The sequence below is a fragment of the Malaclemys terrapin genome, chromosome 8 (assembly GCF_027887155.1).
Source record: "Malaclemys terrapin pileata isolate rMalTer1 chromosome 8, rMalTer1.hap1, whole genome shotgun sequence".
Lineage (NCBI taxonomy): Eukaryota > Metazoa > Chordata > Testudines > Emydidae > Malaclemys > Malaclemys terrapin.
Window position 1 is genome coordinate 95795346 of NC_071512.1, and position 21410 is coordinate 95816755.

The 21410-nt window shown below is 41.3% G+C and overlaps 1 protein-coding gene across 1 annotated transcript in view; it reads left to right on the top strand.

Annotated features, from left to right (window-relative positions):
- Positions 1 to 2364: 2364 nt before the first annotated feature.
- The window catches only part of DAB1 (DAB adaptor protein 1), a 701405-nt gene continuing 682359 nt past the window's right edge, over positions 2365 to 21410 (top strand). The window contains exon 1 of the mRNA XM_054038504.1: positions 2365 to 2556. The gene's annotated coding sequence lies outside the window, so the exon portion shown is untranslated. The remainder of the gene's footprint in view (positions 2557 to 21410) is intronic.

A 21410-nucleotide genomic window follows, 5' to 3' on the forward strand; every position in this document is an offset into this window, starting at 1 on the left:
CCAGGCAATATCAGTACCACCATTCTGTCCTAATTCGAAGTACCCCAAAGCAATTGAATGGCATAAACACAATGTAAGAAGGGCACTAAAGTTATATCTCAATTACACACAATCAATAAGACATTCAACAGCTTTATTTGTTCTTTATCAGCCAGCAGTTAAGGGTAACAAAATCTCTGAGGCAGCCATTGTCAGATAGCTCAGGGTATGCATCAAAGAAGTCTATAAAGCAGGAAGAACTATTCCTCCTGTAATACATATGTGACAGAGGAGTGCTGATAAGAGACTGAACCTTTTTCTCCTGGCCTCAGTCATGTGTGGGTCATGGTTACATAAGGCTAACAACTCTGTTATAATCCACTGCAGTCAGTGCCTACTATTAACCCTTCCAAGAAGGTTAATACTCTCTCTCTCTCTCTTCTAAGGGGTTCAGCAACCAGCCATGCTTTGAAGATCTATACTTATGAAGAAATATGCAAGGCAGTTTCACACACACATTTTTCTAGATATTACAAGCTTGATCTCCTAGAATTAGCAAAAACCTCCAATGTGCGTGTCTCAGTCATACCCTTTTCAAGCTCACAATTTATCCACGTATATATTTAGTTATGGTAACAGTGTGTTCCCACCAGAAATTAATTTTACTGTTTGTTACAGCCCAGCAAGACTGTTGGGTATGAAGGGGAAGAATAGGAAATGTGTACTTATCTGATCATTTTCTTTTTCAACCATTCTTGCCTGACTGCCTGTCACCCCCCTGCATGGAAAGAGGTGGATTTAATAGATTAGAGGTCAGAGTTATTAAGTTAAATACATAGAAACAGGCCACAGACAAAGATAATGTTCTGCCAGAAAGTGCTATAAGTAGCAACTCAAAAGTATATTGCAAATGTGGAAGGCTTCATTTCTCACAATGGACTTACCAGCAGTTACAGTGAGTGATCACCAGGTCCACAAACCACAGGGAGAGCAGGAAACCCCGTCAAATTGTCAAGCAGAAATGACTGAAGAAACGATATGACCATGCCAATAAAATGTAAAACCATGCCCCCCCGGGTGGGTCACTGGCAGCAGGGATCAAAGTTGGGATCTCTGACTCTTAGACCATGAACCTCTACAGCCTCAGCTAAAAGACCCAGTTGTGTTAGCCAAAGCTGTACCAGGCTTATCAATCCGGACATCACAAGATGGGGACAGAGTGCCCGACCAACTGGGGGTGTGTCACAAAAGATTTTGCATTCTCTGCATCTGGATTTGGGCTGTAAAACATTCTAATGCAGATTGGAATGATGACCAATCTTGCCACTTTCAGGACAGTGTGTAAAGCCCATCTTTTTTTTCATAGCTTTCCCTCAGTAACAACCATCTTCTGGTGAGGGGTTGAGACAGGGAAAGAAGGAAGAAATGGAAAGAGGAGGAAGGGGTGTGTGTGAGTGAGTGAGAGAGAGAGAGAGAGAGGCGGTGCGGTGAGAGGAATGGATTAAGCCAATGGCTGATGCTGGAGGAAGGGGAACAAAAAAGATCCTCTTAATACATGCTCCAGGTTAAGGAGGAGATCAAAAAAGACATCTGATAAATTGTTCCATTTTGCTGGCATCATACATTCTTGCAAGGCATTGAGAGAGCAAGGTGATGAGCACTAGATAGGGCATTATCATTATAGGGTTAAAATCAAGACCATGTGATAGAAGTCACACTTTCTCCTCCTGACGTGCTGGTTGAAAATGCCTTGTCAGGCCACAAAATGTCACAGAACCACAGGAATTAAAAAAGAAATAAAAACATGCAACACTTTTGTATAGGTGCAACTAACAACACGATAGAGTGGGTGACTAGACAGTGATCAATAAAGAGCCCAGGGCAGGACCTATGGGGTGTTCTAAGTGCATAGTGTTACCCCAGCTATTTTAGTGTCTGGATAGATTAAGGTTCAGTTTCTACCTTTACACACAAATCCCATTGTAGTTAGTGGGAACTGTGAGAGTGTTGAATTTGTTCCAGTGTGATGAATTGGGTGCACCTGGTCCCCTCAAGTGAATTTTGATACTGTTAGGTGGCAAATCCTAATGAAGGATGTAAGTGTACCCTCCAGGTGGTTGCATGTTTATTTGCTGTGCCTGCTGAGCCACAAATAGTCTGCTGATGAGACACAGACCAAGGGAATTATTAAGGGTATTCACATAAATGTGTTATTGCACAGCAAAGTAAAGTGCCCACGTTATACACGAGGTGGTGAAATGCTGTCGGGCTCCAGTATTAGGAGAAATGTGGTAGTGATGTATACGGTATGAACGATGTGGCCTGCAGACTACTAGCACTGCCTCTGCTGCTGTTGCTTCTGCTGCTGTGATTGAGGTGCTCTCACTGAACTGAAACTGCTGAGGATTTGCTCACTGGGATACCCATTTCCAAGTCTTCGTTTGGAGGGATCTACTGCCTAGAGGCAGACACACAGAGACCCCCTTGGAAAAAGAACTGACAACAAAAGGGGGGAGCCTTTTTTTCTGCAACAAGAGGATGAGTGGGGGGTTGATCAGGGAGCAGCAGTGGTTCAAGGTAGGAGAAGGTATTTTATTTGATTGCAGTAATGAAGAAATGGGGGCTGAAGGGAGGTGGTCGGGAAAGATTCAAGTGTCTTGTCAGTGTTTAATTTCATATTGTGGTATTTCACCCCCCCCCCAAATGCTTTAATTGCTTGTATTTATTTCTGGACCCTACAGCATGTTATCATCTTAGTCCACAGAACCTGTTCTTAGAGGGATCCTGTTAGTGGATCTGTCCATATAGGTCCAAAGGTTTTTGTGTTTTTAAATCTAAAATTGGTGGGTGGGTGTGTATGGGGGATAGAGAAAAGTCTTGATCAGGAAAGCTTTGCTTTAAGCAGTGTGCATAATGTAGCATCTCATTTACCAATTACACTCATGTGCCTGATTCCTATTAACTTCAATTTGAGAGAAATAAATGGGCTTTAACTCAAAGTTTTGTTTTTCACTCAAAGACCTGTCAAAAGGCTAGTGTTTGTCACATACCTCTCTGCAATCAGTGCAGGGGTGATTCCAGGAAGGAAACTCAAGTATGCATGCATGGCATTTATCTTCTGCTCTTACCATAAGAGTTAAGACTCAAGGAAATGGACATTTTATTATGCAGACTTGGAAATGAGAATTATCTGTCTCCTTAAAGGACTCTCTCTCTGTCACACTCAAAATAATGTAACGCTTCCGTTGCTGGAAACTAACAATTTACTTAGAATTGTGGAGATTGTCCTCGGACCACAGGGCTTGTTGATTTCCAGATTAGCTAACCCTCTAACATTCTTTTTCTGTCTGCCACCTATGTGTGTACATCCTAATAGGAGCAACTAGAACCAGCTGTCACAGACTGGCTTCATATTTGTACTTAAACATTTTGCTGCCTTTCAGACTGCTTCTTGATGCCTCCTTAAAATGTAGATGATTAATCAATTGGGTTAGTGGCCAATTAGGCATAACCTTGTAGGAAAATAATTATGCATGAGTATATGGGATTTGACTAGTAATGTGGTACAGCATACACCCAGATTTCAATAGCTCTTTTCTAATGTGTAGACTCAGTGGCTTCTCCTTAATTTAAGACAAAAATCAAAGTGAGATGACAATGCATTGCCGTTTGTCAGGGGACAATTCATTTTCATTGGCAGTGAAATATGTATTTTAGTTGGCTTCCTGCTTTCCCCCCCTTTTGTTTTAAAACTATCTTCTTGTCTGTCACTAAAGATTTTCCTCCTTTTAAATATGTTCTTTGTAATTCCACTGCTTGCTTTGGTTATTTGGTTTAGACAAATGAATTTTACTTCAGTGCCCTAGGAGTCTCATAGGAGGAGGTTACAGTGTTATGCCTTTTGAGGACAGTCATTTTAACTGATCTTGTTAAGTAACACCATTATTAAATGAATACAAATTGAAGCAAATGCATTTTTCAGTGCTCACAAGTTCTGCTTCTGAGCTAAATTTCTCTTTATGACTAGAGGTTTTTGCACTGCAGTATTACAATACAGCCATATTAAAAAGGTCCTTGGAGCAAATAACCCTCCAATACTGCAGCTTCATCTTCAATAGACCTAAGTAATTCTGTGGGAAATAATAACATTGGATTTAAACAATCTAGGCTGAATTGAAGTTCCCCCGCCCACTCCTATTTTATTTGTAAGCTTCTTGTAGGTTTTTATGCCAGGGACAAATCTAAAACCCATGTCTAAAAAGTGAAAGAAAAAATATTTTAATTCATATTGCCTCCCTCCCTCCCCCCCCCTTTTTTTTTTTTTTTGGTGCAACAGGTTCTGTAGCCCTTTTTAAAAATAGATTGACAGTGAAGTATATGCCTGACTGTGTTTCCTTAAGGAAATAGTGTAGTGTCTGTTCTGCAGACCAACATTGGTACATAACATCATTTTCTTCTCTGTACTGTTTATTATCTTGTTTCTATAATGTAACAAAGCGGTGGGGGGGGGAGGGGTGGCGAGGGAGAGGAAGGAAACTCCGGATAAAAGAAGAAATTCCAAAGGGATTATTGTACTGGCAATTTATGAGCTATTAGGGTTTATTCTGAGGCAAACTGTATTGTATATAGTGCTTTCATTGAGATGTGGCATTGAAGTCAGTCATGATATAGGCAAGTACATGTAGTACAGCAATCTCTCACCACATCCATACTTCATAATTTTGAGGTGTAAAGAACAGACCCAGAACTAAGCCATTTGCCTTCAGTGCTAAATCTCGAGTTTTGAGTGGAGGTGAAGAGCGTTTGCTTATTTCTCTGTAATTGCAGCTTTTGTTTTCATTTCATTGTTTTTTACAAATGAATCTATTTTAATCATGCAGAAACTGTAGAGATAAGGGGGGGCTATCTATTTGGTCCAAACAAGAAGTACGAGATTTCTGCAATAGAACCTCAGCGTGAGGAACACCAGAGTTACTAACTGACTGGTCAACCACACACCTCGTTTGGAACAGGAAGTATGTAATCAGGCTGCAACAGAGACAAAAAAAGGCAAATACAGTACAGTGTTAAATGCAAATTACTTAACCCCCCCCTTTTTTTTTAATTTTTAAATTGACAAGGTAAGGAAGCTTTCTGCGCTTGTTTTGTAACCCACACACCACCTGGGTGTGGTGCTCTGTCCCATCTAGTGGCACTGAGACCACTTAGAGAGAGATTAATGAGTCTGCTCTAGAGCCTTAGCTACTAGCCATATGGCTTTTAGCTCATGCAGTAGAGGCTTGTGCAGTAAGCTCCAGAGGCCCCTGGTTCAATCCCATCCGCACGCTGATGACCAGGGTCTGTTGGTATTACAGTTTCATTTAAATTAAGATGGCTACAATGCAGCATTTTTCTTCTACATAGTAAAGTTTCAAAGCTGCATTAAGTCAGTGTTCAGCTGTAAACTTTTGAAAGAACAACCATAACATTTGGTTCAGTGTTACGAACAACCTCCATTCCAGAGGTGTTCGTAGCTCTGAGGTTCTACTGTACATGTCATTTGTCTGAAGTGTAAGTTTGGCCTGATCAGTCAGATGCTTGCGTACCAAACATTGCTCCACACAAACCTTTCGAGTACAAATCCTCTCATTGATTGGAGAGTGGCATTGCTTAGGGTGACATCTGTTTGAGTGACAGATATTTATTGCAGAGGGAAACTAATAGCAAACTGATGGAGAGTTGGAATGTTACCTGTATAAACCAGACTTGAAGAGGGATACATTTGCTATTTGGCGGGGAAGGGAATCCTTCCATTTTTAGATATGTTCAGTCCAGGGCTTCAGTAACTATAGTAATGCTAATTTTCTATCAATTTGCATGCAGGAATGCCTAGAGCAAAGTAATTCAAGCTCTACTTTATCTGGAGTGTAAGGTTTTTTGTTTGTTTGTAAAAGAAGGGAGGAGAAGAAAGGGCAAAGAGTTATCTTATTCAGATCCTGTTCAGGCCATTGATGAAACAGAACAGTTAAAGAAACAATTCAGGTTTTGGAATTACGTTTCTCTTGATGGACAAATGAAGCTTAAAATGGCCAGATGCATCACTTCATTGTAACACTATTTGTTAATGTTTGCACATCACTTATTGATTAAAATAAGACCAGCTGCTCAGGTGTGCTAGGGCTGTTTTGCACTGCTCTGTTGGGGGCAAAACTGCCTTAAAACTCACATCCAGACCCCCAAGAATGTCCTCACCTTGCTTAGCGGTGTCTTGTGGCTGAGGGGAAGAGCATGTGGCCAGGACCCCCTGAATCCCCAGCAGCTGGATTGTTGGCAATCTCCTCTTAATAAGAGCAGCATGAGGGCTGCTGTAACTTGTGTTGAGGTCAGGACTGGTGCTCAGACAGCCCGGTATTGGGATAGCATGAAATTGGCCTAGTCACCTTCATAAACACTTCAGCGCCGCTGAGCTAAGATTCCCACACACTTCACTTCAAACTCACTGGTTTAGATTAAAACCTAAAATAAATGTATTAACTACAAAAGATAAAGTGATTATAAAAGATAGCAAAGAGATCAAAGCAAATTACCTAGCAAATAAACAAAAATGCCAACTAAGCTTAATATACTAGATAGATTGAATATGAACTAGCAAATTCTCACCCCAACTGAGGGTACAGGCAGACTTGTAGATTCTTAAGGCACAAGCTGTGTTAGCTTTACAGCTTGGGTTTCTCAGGTCTTCATACACAGGCTAGAAATCCTTTTAGTCTGGGTCCAGCACTTCCAGTGAAGAACAACAGATGATGTCACTCTCTGCCTTATATAGCTTTAACATATGATGGGAACTCTTTGTTTCAAAACTTGGTTCCCAGATGGGTTTGTGGGAAAAAATACTGACATCCCAAGATGGAGTCCAGCATCATGTGGCCTGGTCACATGTCCTTGTAGAGACCTAGCAGCCATCACTTACAGGCTGTTTGGAGTGTTCTCAGGAAGGCTTACCAGGTGGAAGATGTCCATGCAGTGTGCAGAGGCGGTCAAAAAAGCAAACCGGATGTTAGGAATCATTAAAAAGGGTTAGAGAATAAGACTGAGAATATATTATTGCCCTTATATAAATCGATGGTACGCCCGCATCTCGAATACAGTGTACAGATATGGTCTCAAAAAAGATATACTAGCACTAGAAAAGGGCAACTAAAATGATTAGGGGTTTGGAACGGGTCCCATATGAGGAGAAATTAAAGAGGCTAGGACTCTTCAGCTTGGAAAAGAGGAGACTAAGGGGGGATATGATAGAGGTATATAAAATCATGAGTGATGTGGAGAAAGTGGATAAGGAAAAGTTATTTACTTATTCCCATAATACAAGAACTAGGGGTCACCAAATGAAATTAATAGGCAGCAGGTTTAAAACAAATACAAGGAAGTTCTTCTTCACACAGCGCACAGTCAACTTGTGGAACTCCTTACCTGAGGAGGTTGCGAAGGCTAGGACTATAACAGCGTTTAAAAGAGAACTGGATAAATTCATGGTGGTTAAGTCCATTAATGGCTATTGGCCAGGATGGGTAAGGAATGGTGTCCTCCATCCTCTGACAAACAGAGGCTAGGAGGGGGATGGCAGGAGAGAGATCACTTGATCATTGCTTGTTAGATCCACGTCCTCTGGGGCACCTGGCATTGGCCACTGTCGGTAGACAGGATACTGGGCTAGATGGACCTTTGATCTGACCTGTTATGGCCATTCTTATGAGATAAGCTTCTCCTAAAGCCTATTGGTTTTTCCCTAATGGCTCATTGTCCTGAATAGACCCTTCCCAGTCAGCTAACTAGACTGAAAGCATCTTGTCTAGTGGGCGTTGCCCAGGTGTTACTACATTTACAGTACAGATACATAGTCAGTATTTATAACTTCAGATACAAAAATGATACATGCATACAAATAGGATAATCCTATTCAGCAAATCATAACTTTTCGAATGACACCTTACACAACCTGTCTTGAATAAAATACATAATAATTATGCTATAATCATATCCTAATAATATCACTATGGAGAATCTGGGGTGCAGTGTCACGTGGGACCTTTCAGTTTTGTCTTTAAAGTGCCGTGCACGGTTACAATGGTCCATCTAGCCAAGTATTCTGTCTCCCAACAGTGGCCAATGCCAGGTGCTTCAGAGGGAATGAACAGAACAGGGCAATTACTGAGGGATCCATCTCCTGTTGTCCATACCCAGCTTCTGGCAGTCAGAGGCTACGGACACCCAAAGCATAGGGTTGCATCCCTGACCACCTTGGCCAATAGCCACTGATGGACCTCCTCCAGGAACTTACCTCATTCTTTATTTAATTCAATTATAGTTTTGGCCTTCACAATATCCCCTGGCAACAAGTTCTATGGTTTGACTGTGAGTTGTGTGTGTTTTTAAACCTGCTGCCTATTCATTTCGTTTGGTGACCTCTGGGTCTTTTTTTATGTGAAGGAGTAAATAATAGTTTCTTATTCACTTTCTCCACACTATTCATGATTTTGTAGAACTCTATCATATCCCCTTAGTCATCTCTTTTCCAAGCTGAAAAGTCCCAGTCTTTTAAGTGGCTTCCATATGAGGAGCGGTTTCATACTCCTAGTCATTTTTTGTTGCCCTTCTCTGTACCTTTTCCAATTCCAATATTTTTTTGAGATAGGGCGACCAGAACTGCACGCGGTATTTAAGGTGTGGGCATACCATGGATTTATATAGTGGCGTTATGATATTTACTGTCGTCTTATCTATCCCTTTCTTAATGGTTGCTAACATTCTGTTAGCTTTTGACTGCCACTCCACATTGAGCAGATGATTTCCGAGAACTATCCACTATGACTCCAAGATCTTTCTTGAGTGGTGACAGCTTTTCTTAGGCCCCATCATTTTGTATGTGTAGTTGGGATTTTGTTTTTCAATGTGCATGCTTTGCATTTATCAACACTGAATTTCATCTGCTATTTTCTTTCCCAGTCACCCAGTTTTGTGAGATCTCTTTGCAGTCTGCTTTGGACTTTACCATCTTGAATAATTTTGTATTGTCTGCAAATTTTGCTACTTCACTGTGTACCCCTTTTTCCAGAATTTATGTTAAACAGCACTGGTTATGGTGATATGTATAATAAACAATAGTTTGTACACTTCAGAACATGATTTTGCAAGCCCGTCAAAAGTAAGCAGAATCATTTCTGACACCCTTACCTAGTTCCTTTGTGCCTCTGTTAGCGCATGTAAACTTTTCAACACTCTGCTATACTTAGAGATGACAAAATAGATTAACAATACCTAATGGGCCATATCCTCATCTGGTGTAAATAAGCATAGCTCCATTAAACTTGGTGGCGCTTCATCAGTTTACACCAACTGAGGATATGGCCCATTGCTTGTACAAGGCCTGACTGATACTTACTTTTGCTATGTTGTACTTTTACTGCACAAGAAGCCCTCCTTAAATCAATGAGATTACTCCTGGAATAATTTACTCTTCAATGTGAATAAAGGCATCAGAATCTGGTTCATAGTGCCTTTCTTCCAGGAGATGTATACAGATTCTGTTCAGGGATTGCCCACTGTTGAAATTCATGCACCCCTGGAGTAGAACTGAGCAGCCATTCCGGACTAGCAACGTTCTACCGGAGGGGGCTTGGGGAAGAGAAATGAAGAAAAACGAATCCATTTGAAATCATAGGGGGAATTTTAGGCAACAGAATGTAATTATCCAAGTTGGATATTGGCCAGGATATGTTAGCTAACATTTTTAATCTGGCAAAAAAAAATCTTGATTTTTAATAACAAATGGCGAGGATTATGTTTTACGTCTTTATTTGAAAGCTTGACTTAAGGATGGAGTCAGTGGTTTGCTTTCCCTCTGAATAAGTTGCTTTCATCAATATGTGTTCCATCCTAAGAGCCTATCACTCTCCTGATGTACGTGGCCTACATCTCGGTGTATCCAGGAGCTTTTTTTGTTCTCCACTGCAAGTTGTCCAAATAAACTCGAGACAATGAGCATTATTTTATGGTCTTCCTTTTTGACTTAATTTCCTTTCCTTTTTTGCTTCTAATGCACTCTTCATATTAATATCTAGGTGAAACCCCAATGTGTCATCCAAAGGGCTAATACTCTTCCCCACTACAAAATATTGCTGTTTATTCCATTAGCCCTGTGGTAACCCAAGTGATGAAATCAGTATATGAAAACCTTTCCAAAGCTATTAAAGTTAACAAGGAGTTCTACATTCTTGAATCCTTTAAATATGTCTAGGAGTTACATTACTAAGCTTTTTGTATATTTGTGGGCAGTTTGGGTTGTCTCTTCTTTAACTGCTTCTCCATGTCCCCCAGGACTTGGTTCCAGGAGACTTATGCTTTCTGAATTCAGGGGTGTTAGCCCTCCAGAACAAAACATAGAGGAACACTAAAACCTGCTACACACAAGTGTAGGTCGCTTCTGCAACAGCGAGGGGATTTCAGTTTAGTCAGCTGAGCCTGGTTGGATGAGTCTACGGATCCTATTAATCTTTCTGTAGGAGTAGCTTTAAAGTACCGATAGGTCTGAGTTGAAAAGTTCTAACCCAAAGAGATGAAGACGTTTGAATCAAAATCCCAGCTCCAGACTTTTAAAGACGTACTAACAGCCAAATATTTTTTTGAAAAAAATATTAAAAGAATTATCAGTGGCCATTTGGGGGAGTGGGAGAAAACCATGCTTCCTAATGTAGGGCAAGCGGTTATAAAATAAACCGATCTCTGGCATCCTCCATGACCGTGTAAGGCCAGGTTCTATCTGTCATACATCAAGTGGATAGGTGTAGAGACTTCATATGTAAATAAAATGTCCATTCCATCTGTCTCTCTCTGTGGTTTGGCCCACAACAACGACAAATAGAATAATAGAATATCAGGGTTGGAAGGGACCTCAGGAGGTCATCTAGTCCAACCCCCTGCTCAAAGCAAAACCAATCCCCAGACAGATTTTTGCCCCAGATCCCTAAATGGCCCCCTCAAAGATTGAACTCGTGCTTGGGAGAACTCGATGATGAATATCTTATGTTGGCCAGGTGTAAAGCTGTGATTTTTGACATTTCATGCCTCGTGGGCATTATGCTGTCATGTGGCACAGCAGGCTGGGGATCGTTTTGTATTAATGGAGTCTTTGGGAATAAAAGGGTGGGGGGATAAGAACAAATAACATATGGAGTAGTCTATCCAGTGTAAGGAGGATGGTGAGTTAAGTGTCTTCAAATATCATTTTTCACTAATTGTACCATTTGAATTGTGACCTAGTTCTAATCACAATCTGTCACTTTTAATATTTCTTTTTTTCATTCTATTATACACACACACTGAGGTAGTTTACTGCAAACCAGGTGGAAATTAAGATGGTCAAGTACTCTTTGTGGCGGTAACTTATTACTGAACATATTAACTTAATTCTTATTATGCTTTTTCCAGCATGAGACTTGATCTTTCTGAAGGATGAAAGTCTGATATCTAAAACCTGTTCAGAGTTCTACTACAGTGTATGATCGCTGTAAACACACTCCCTCCCTCGCTCGTCGGCTTAGATCAGTACAACTTACCTGTACAGATAACTTAAATGGATTTTTTTCTTCTTCACCAATACAGTTAAAATTATGCAAACCCCTATGTGAACGTTCATTTGCGTTGGAGTGGCTTACATTAGGATTACATTACATTGGGATTTGTCTACACTATGGGGACAATACCGCCATAGCTACATTGTTGTAGCTGTGCTGAAATAATCACATAGTGCAGCCACAGCCTATGCTGGTGGAAGAGTTTTTTCCATCAATGTAGGAATATCACCTCCCCAAAACTCGGCTGTGTTTAATTTTCATTTTGGGCTACATATGCTAAATACCATACAGAAAAAGCATGGGTTAGATGGGTGAATTACGTGCTTTTATTGGATCCAGACAGCTACACATGGGGTAGGGAGGAATAAGAAGATAGGAACTGACAGACTGGATCAGAGCAGTGGGTCCATCTGGTCCAGTACCCTGTCTCTACCAGTGGCCAGCACCAGATGCTTCAGAAAAATGTGTAAGAACCCCACAGTAGGTTGATGTGGGATACTCTTCCCCTGTGTTAGGTCTGGTTCTGATCTCTATAGCTTCTTTTTATTTTAAAAATGGTGGCTCTGGGAAAATAGCTGTCAGTGTTGGAAACAGATGTGTTAGCCTGGCCAACTTTGATTAGTAAATAGGTTAAGGGTAAAAAATAAATGCAACTTTTTCCATGGCTGCAGAAATAAAGGAATTTATTCCATTGTAGTCATGACTACAGACACTTTTATTTATTTATTTAAACATATTGATGACAGATGAGAGATACAAACTTTGGATCCAGATATGAACTTCTGCGGTTCTGAGAAGTGCTGGGATCCGTGCTTTTGAGCTGAGCCCTTCTTGATCATTGAGGGATTTGTTCCGTCCCACTGAAATCAGTAAGAGCCTTGCTTTGGTTTCAACTGGAGCAAGATCAGACCCATGGAGTAGAGATATATCTAACCACACAGACCTTCTGAAATTCTAACTAGAATTTACCTGTGTATATATTCATTTTACTTACCTACTCATGATAAATGCAAGATTATTTTAGGAGGAAAAGGTGAATTTTCTTAAAAATGGAAACAGCTAAAGAGCTGTAGTATTTGTGACAGACAGACAATTTCCTGCAATGTGCTGAAGGAACTTCACTGAATCAAGTTTAACATCTTTGGAGTTCATTGTATTAAAAATGCAAATGTTTATGTACCATTGTGAGAGTATGGAACTTCTGTAGCAGGAAGACAAGACTAATGTAATCTCTGGGAGGTATGAGGAACTTCAAAGGTCTTTTGGGAACAATATGTGAAGTGGTTTTCCTAGGGAAATACCTTGGGGTGAGGGGAATGCAAATTCTCCCCTCTGAAGCCAACCCCTGGGAAGAGACACCCATTGTATACTACTTACCCACTCCTGGAAACTCCAGGTCAGAGACACCCCGCCCCTCCAATCTGTATAAAGGGTGAACTGAACATACTAGGAGTGTGCTTGTTTTGAGCTGAAGCTGTGATGACCTGGTGACCACAAGGAATCCTCTTGGGTGAGAATGTTGAAGGACTTATCCTGCCAGAGTCCATTTTAGGGTTACGGTGATGTCTGGCATGCTTATTAGCATGCACGTAGGGTGTTTTTTTTTTTTTTTTAATGTTTTCTCTATAATGCTTTTTACTTTAGGAATAAAGCAGGCTTGCCTAGGAAGTGCTGTGTGGCACCTTATAACTTATAACCTTATTATACCTGTTAACGACTCTGAAGAGAAAGCAAGCGGGTGTCTGTGGGCAACTTGTTTGTGCTGGGAATAACACAGTTCTTCTTTCATATGACTGGTGTAAAGCAGCAGCTACAACTTCACCTGAAGTTGATCGAGCCAAATGGCTATATCAGGAATAGTAGAATTTAGCAGTGATGTCGCCTTCATATTTATAAATTGGGCAGTGGGTGGTGATATGTTTGCTTTGTTGTGGGGAGCCACACTCGCACGCCGGCGAGTTCTTGATTTTTCCATTTGTGCATTATACGTCTGCATCTACCATGGTCTGTTCGGATTTGGTTCAGAGTTGACCAAGATGACTGTGGAAGGTCGAACCCAGGAATCTTCTAGGTGGGATCCGACACAAGGTACTTCTTTAATAATAATAATAATAATTAATAATTAATTAATATAATAATAAAAAAAAGAGAGAAACAACAGAGTGAAGGCAGGGAACTGTGCAGTCTGGAAGTATCCTGGTCAGAAGGGAAGAGAAGCAGGTCTCCACCTAGAAAGGCAACATCTGGGGAGCTGGAAACCTGTGAGTGGGTGCCCTTTCTGAGGGGAAATACAGGTGCAGCTGCTCTTGAATTGTGACTGTATTACTTTAAGATAGTGAGAGATGATATTGTAACTCTTTGATGACACAAGCCTTTCCCCTGCTGTTTGTTTGACAGTGTGATGTTTTGCTTGCTGGACTGAGAGAGGGTTGGTTTGTTCTTGGTAAATGATCTTGCTGTGTATTTCCATGTCCATCTATATCTGACCTTATCTCTCTGTTGGAAATTTGCAGAATGGCTGAACTGAATTTATTTAAAGCCTTTTTTAAATAATAAATCTGGTGCTGGTGAAAGCTGCTGGAATGACAGCCTTGGAGACTAAAGCCCTCTGTTTATCTACTGAAGAGAGCTTACCCAGACAGCACGAGCTTATCCGCAATGTGTACTAAGGTACCTCAACACTAGCTTTTGGAGGACCACTGCTAGGGCTAAAATAGTTCATATCTGTCCAATTCTTTGTTCGTTTGCTTAATTGACCACCTAGGATGTCATTTACTACCCATCATGGTGAGGTATGTTGATATATCATATGCAGTAGAAGCAGCAAGAAGACCCACAGATTCACACAAGCAGTATTGCCATCCAAAAATCATACCAGTTCAGAAAAGTCACAAAATTGGCTTAAAAATCATGAGACTATAAAAGATAATACATTTTGGTTCTTTTTCCTCGACTTCTGATTTGAGCCTTTAGGGAGCACTTGGGTCACATTTCCAACCTTTTCTCCTCTCCCAGGAGAAATAGAAACTTAGCTTTTATTTAAAATAATTAAAAAGTGACAGTCTCTGGTAATCACATGACTCCAGGAGCTAGGGCTTCAGAAAAACGCCAAGTATCGTGACTTTTGATAAAATCATAAGAGTTGATAACAGTACATAAGCCACTGAATAGCTTGCAGATTGCAATTAAGTTTGATTATTATCAGTCTGAGCCATATTTGCATGGTGACCTAGATATAAAAAGTCACACATACCATTACCAATGCCCTGAGAGACCCAGTTCAGCTGTGTCTTGGTGACGGAGGGTAACCAGGTCTTCTTTCCTTTGTAGCTTACTGCCTGCAAGCTCAGGTTATCTAGTCTCTAACCTTTCCCCAATCAGAAGCATGATATAGGCTGATGGTTACTGATGCCCCCAAAGTTTATTGTTCTGCCAGTTCATCCTGACTCTGGGAAGAGTTCTGAGTTTAGTTGTAGGGTAACATTTTATTGCATCTTACCTGAGTTGAAATTTAGTTGTTAATGTAGTTTTCCAGATTGCAAAGTACCAAAATATTTCCTGTCCGTTCAGTAGCATGAATGTAACCTATTGCCTTGATCCAGAGTATGCCAATATACATCAGTTAGGTACAATAAAAGAAGATTTTAGTGGTAAGGCATTTGTTCTAGATTGTACCGCCTATAAAGCTTTATTTCAAGTGCAAATGTAGAATTTAATTTACTCTTTACAATATTTAAAAAGCAGCAAAAAATCAAACATTTTAACGTGGTAACTTAATTTGCTTTAACGGATGTAACCAAAGAGAAATAAGAACATTGTTGGGACCCACTTTAGTTCCATTAAAAATCTACTACATGTTTGGTTTGACATTTTTCTTTTATTACACAGTAGAACAAATCTGTAACCACCAAGGACTTCATGGCTGTCATCATGCTGTATAAACCCTGGCCACTAGGAATTTCACAGTGATGATACCACTTAAAACTTCCTATTCAGAATCGCAGGCTCATACCAGCTGAGGTGTAGAAGGATGATCTATTGGCGATCAGGCATATAGGGCCAATGACACGCACTTGCACAGTTCTGATTCTCTCCGGTAGAGGGAAGTTGAACACATTCACATCTCCTGAATTTGAAAAGCAATATCTAGGTATGCATCCTACTGTGTACTCCTCTACCCAAAAGGGAATTCTGACCTATCAGTTTATGGAGTTAATTTTTCTTTGTGCTGATAAGATTCCTAGTGTCTCCTCCCACTTTGTCTACTAGTCACAAGTGTCCGATATATTACATAGTGTACCTAGGGCTTAGTTTTTCTCCCATCCTCTTCACCTCTTCCATCCTTTCAGCTCTTTGTATTTAATCTGTTTAAGCCCAGCAGTTGCCTTGCTAACTTTCACTTTCTGCTCCATTTATTCCCAGATGGCTGCTGAATGACTCTCTGAATTCAATGCAACTTTGTGACTAGCTGTTAAGGCTGTTACGGAAGCAATGTAGTTGGTGACCTTCTTTTTAAAGATATAGGAGTATATTCTGCTTTTTATGTGAACACCTAAATCTCATTAACATTAGCGGAGGATATGAATGAACACTGAGGAGAATATACTACCAGTGCCAGTATAATAAAGGTCAGTTAAATGGCTCCACATTAATGGAGTTAATGCCAAACATGTCTAATTTGACAGCCTACGAATTGTGCACTTTACTGGAGCTAAAGTGGAAAGCTCGTTCTCTATATACCATTTCATACAAAATGTATTTTTTTTTTTAAAGTTTGTGAAACTGCTTTGCGGCTATTTACTGTTCTATATTATGATAAATTTATTGCACGTCCTCCAGTGCTTAGTGCACTGGCTCTTGGCACAATAAAAGCACTGTAGAAACTATATGAACACAAGAACTTAAAAGCACCTTTAAACAAGAAAACTGGGGGAGAGGGGTCCAGGATAAGAAGGAAAGGAGGTGGATTTGGGGGGGGAGGGGGAGTTTTTTTGCACACCCACCATTATAATGGCATGACTATCCATATTGTGTCTCAGTGCAGGTACCCTGTAAGAGTTCAGGTAGATTGTAATTCATGATGCCAGTGACCCATAACAAACAGTATCTTTGCTTCAGTCACAGCTTTTCTGTATGCCACGGTATTGTTATTAGTATAACATAGAGAGGAAGCTCAGACTCCCTCTCAGATCCAATTTGTACCCAAATGCTTGAACTCTCAGAGATCGTCTTTAAATCACAATGGTCTGCAGTCCCAAGAAACAACTAGACTCTATAGCCTTTGAATTATGAGCCCCATCTAACCGATGTCTGCTCTTGGTGAGTTGGCCATGGGCGGGATATGCCTCTGCAGGATCAGAACCAGTAAGAGCACCACTAAAATGACAATCCAAAGTCCTTTATTCTCCATGGTAATGAGGCAAAAGAGAGAGGTGTGGGAATAATTCAGGAAGTGAAATGTGCCAGGTGATGGTCAGAAAACGAGTACGGGTCACTTGAGTATTGGCTAAGTTCAGTATATGATGGGCTCTTCTTGACCCTCTTGGGACTACCCAACAAGTGCATTGCTTCAAGAAATACACATACTGACCAGTCTGATATGATGCTCTGAACTCTTTGGTATTTCCCCATATAACCTGGTGGTCTGTACACCAGTGGAGCCATGAACTTTGGTCCTGCCCTAAAAGCACAGAGAACTTGACAGCATAGTTGGCCACCTCCCACGCTGAAGCTAGATGAAATTACCTCTGCTACTTTCTCACCTCTTCACTGTGTATGAGGTTGACAAATTCCTTAATATGAGGTCAGAACCAGCCACGAGAAAGCTGGATGATGCTATAGATCTAGTTAAGTGCCAAGGCAAGATCTTAATGGTACTACATGCTATAAATGAATGAAGCATCTTCTTTATTTGCTGTAGATCTTCCATGACCCAAACAAAAACTCATTCAAGAGGAATCCAAATTAGCTGAATTTAGGCTACATGAATATCTCTCTCAGGGGGAATGTCAGAAGGAGACTATGACGCTTCTGCCATCTCCGAACACCACAATGAGGAGTCAGCCACTATAGGTGTGGTGGGTTTTTTTGAAGCTTGTTTGCAGCTGGATTCTTTTGTTGGGGAAAACTTCTAGAGGTTTGGGAAACTTTTGGTACAAAACCCCCCAAATGAGCAAAACTTTAGTGATTTTATTGTTACAAACTTGGCCCTGAACCCAGGTTTGTTAAAGGCTTGGTAAGGTTCATGAGCTTTTGCACAAACATAAGGCCTGGTTTTGCGTGAGCCTGGGCTGACTCAAGTTGACAATGACAGCGGATGAAGTTTGCTAGCTTTGAATTTTTTGCTTTTGAGATCTTGAGCTTATTGGGCTTTGACAGTCAAAATGGAACTCAGTGACTGAGAGTCCAAATGGGGATGTGACTACCCATGAGTAGATTGCAGACCTGACACTGCACAGGGAACAGTCTTCCCTGACTCAGAAATGAGTGCTGAACCAGTGTCTCACAAGGAAGTTTGCATTGTTGACCTGCCATTAACCTAGTGGTCCCTGTTAAGAGAGAGCCAATGCTTTATAGATTTTTTTTTTTTTTTTTTTTTTTTTTTTGTGATCGCACAGTCTTCTCTGTGCCTTCTTCAATGCTTCCCCCTGTGCATGGTGATCTCTCTGAGCTCATCTACAAGGCCCCTCCTAGTCCACATTTAAATCCCTCTTAAAAACCTAGGGTGAAATCCCGACTCCATTAATGTTAGTGGCAAGACTGCAGTTCTTGCCATAAACTTTGATGCAGCCAGGATTTCGCTCTCACTTCTGTTCTACTTAAAGTAAATCAGGTTGACTTGTATCAAATGGTTCATAAATTGCTGCTGCTTGTTGTTATTCTTTTCCCCCCTAAATGGTGTCTGTTTGTGCATTCCTTGGGTGTTTTGGAAAGTGGCTAACCTACAAAAGATGCTACTGTCAATGAATATAATCATACTTGTAGTTGAGAGGGAGAGTGCTGAATAAGCTTAAGAAATTTGGGGTTTCTTCTCCAAGTTAGTGGGCAGAATAATAAAGGAGTGAGATAGGGGCTGAGGCACTTCCCCTTAGTATGGAGGCATTTGATGTGGGGTTTTGGGTTGGGTCCATATCTGGGGGGTGGAAAGCCTGTCTTATAATGGAGATATCCCATCTCCCAGAACTGGAAGGGACCTTGAAAGGTCATCAAGTCCAGCCCCCTGCCTTCACTAGCAGGACCAAGTACTGATTTTGCCCCAGATCCCTAAATGGCCCCCTCAAGGATTGAACTCACAACCCTGGGTTTAGCAGGCCAATGCTCAAACCACTGAGCTATCCCTCCCCCCCTGTATCTGAGCATTTAATTCCAGAGATTCAGTTTGAAGTCAGGTGGCTTCTTCTACTTATTTCTCCAGGAGAAGAGAGACAACAGAATTAGACAGAGTGACCTTGTTCGTTTTTTTGTTTTTGTTTTGGATACGGTTGAATTTGACACTAGCTTGGCACGTCTCCATGGCAGGGAAGCTTGCAGTGATGCTGCAGTTTCCTTAGTGCTGCTGCAGATGCACAGACTAAAACAAATCCGAATGAACTGAGAGGAGCAGATGGGGCAAGTGAGAAGGTTGGGAAATTTAAATTTTCCAGAGACAAGTGGGTGTTGTGATGCAACACTGGTTTTGTTTGGTTTTTGTTTCTTGGGGGGGGTACCCAACAAACGTGAGATGGCTTTGGAATAAAGTCCACTTCAGCTGTTCAATATCCAAATATGCTGCCTCAGGGAGAGCGCTTGGAGTTGATAGGCTGGTCAGCAGAAACAGGAGAGCGAGTTCGTTGAACAGAAAAATAAATCTTTCCAAGTGTTTGGCCAAATAGTCAAGTATGATATGTATGCTGCGGGATGCAGAATAAGGAGGAATGATAAGAGTGGGGAGAGTTTCTTTCGAAGGTACAGCTGAGGATAAATGTTCACTCTTGGATCCTGAACCTCTCACCTATCCATTGCCACCCTCCCTTCAGGCAAAAAGAAAATACCCAGAATAAAAATGGGGGGGTCCACCTAAGCATTTTCATTCTTCTCTTTATCTTGCTGCTGTTCTTCCCCCTCCCCCCCCCCCCTTTTTTTTTTCTGTGACTCTGTGTGGTTTCAAAGGCACTTGAGTTAGGTGCCCTTTAACTCCATGTACTCCTAACTCTTTGAGAAACCTTTTGAAATTCTTGTCTTGAACTTGTTCTAGTAATGGGTGTAATTCTCCAGTACCGCATTTACAACTGGGGAGAAGAAAGGTCTTGGTTTATCTGTGGAGGAAGAGTATGGGTAGTGGTAATCTAGGCTTCTTCACATGCACATAGATAAGGGCAGTTTAGTCCAAAAACCAGATTATCCACTTGGAGATGGGAGGATACTGTTTGTTTGTTTGTCTGTCTGTCTGTCTCCTGGTTCCTTTGGTCTATGGCCACCCCTGAATCTGTCACCAGAGATATAATACTGCCAACAGACAGTAAGTTCAACCTAAACACAACTTCTTGGTATTCGGTGCTTTTAACTATACAACTGAACTGAAAATACATCATGCTTTGAGTAGAGGATGGAAAGGGAGGTTGGGGTCACGAAAAATGAGTGTTGCGTTAAGGAGAACCTCTAGCACAGTAGTTCTCAGCAAGGGGTCTGGGGCCCCCTGGGGGGGCCATGAACAGGTTTCAGGGGGGCCGCCAAGCAGGGCCAGCGTTAGACTCACTGAGGCCCAGGGCAGAAAGCCAAAGCTGCACTGCATGGGGTTGAAAGCCTGAGCCCTGCTACCTGGGGCTGAAGCTGATGCCTGAGCAACTTAGCCCTGGTCTACCCTGGGGCGGGAGGGTTAGGGTTATATATCCATATATCCTACAAAGAAGAAAATAGGTTTGCAGGAAATATAGGTCATGGCACGGCTCTAGCATCTAGAGGTTACTGTTTTATAAGTACAGTATATTACCTACAGCATGATTTGGAACTCCCATTAGTGTTGTTCTTTGCTGTCAGACTGAGAAGGCCATTTAATATCCCTTATCAGATCCAGTGAACTCCTCTTCACACAAACAAATAAAATGTGGAAGGGAATTTCTTTTGGGTTCGTTTGTCTTAAAGCTGGGTTCTGAGCCCTTTCTAGCTGCTGCAGCAGCTAACAAGCACGCACTCAGAACAGGTGCCTGGTGGTCTGTAGGTCAGGTAGGCAATAGACTGTGGTGCAGCTGGGCAGAAGAGTTTTCTCCTGTACAAAATACAGAAGAAAATGTAAGTCTTTCTTTTGCTGTGGCTCAGCCACAGTACTTTACTTCATTGTTATAGACACACATTAACCTTGGGGGTGGAGATGAGCCCAATTTCCTGATCTGTCAGAGGCACCATATGGGGTAGCTGTGTTCTGAGAGTCAGGAGTTTTACATTCTGTTCTATCCATGTTATTCTATAGCCACCATCACCATAGTGTATCAGTCCTTCTCATACCCTAGTGGATTAATCCTTACATCATCCCTCCTAGGTGGGGAAGCATTGCTATTCCCATTTTACAGACGCACAACTGAGGCACAGAGAAATTGATTGATTTTTTTTTTTAAAGTTACGACTCGGCTACCATAGGGAAGGCAATGAAGTACCATGGTATGCTGGATAATGATCTGAACAGAAGGTCCCACAGGAAGTCTGTTCTATTAATTTAAATACAATATATGGGCCAGAGGCTTACCCAGTCACTGTGCAACATTAAATTAATTTTTTTAAATTAATGGAGATATCCTAACTCCTAGAACTGGAAGGGACCTTGAAAGGTCATTGAGTCCAGCCCCC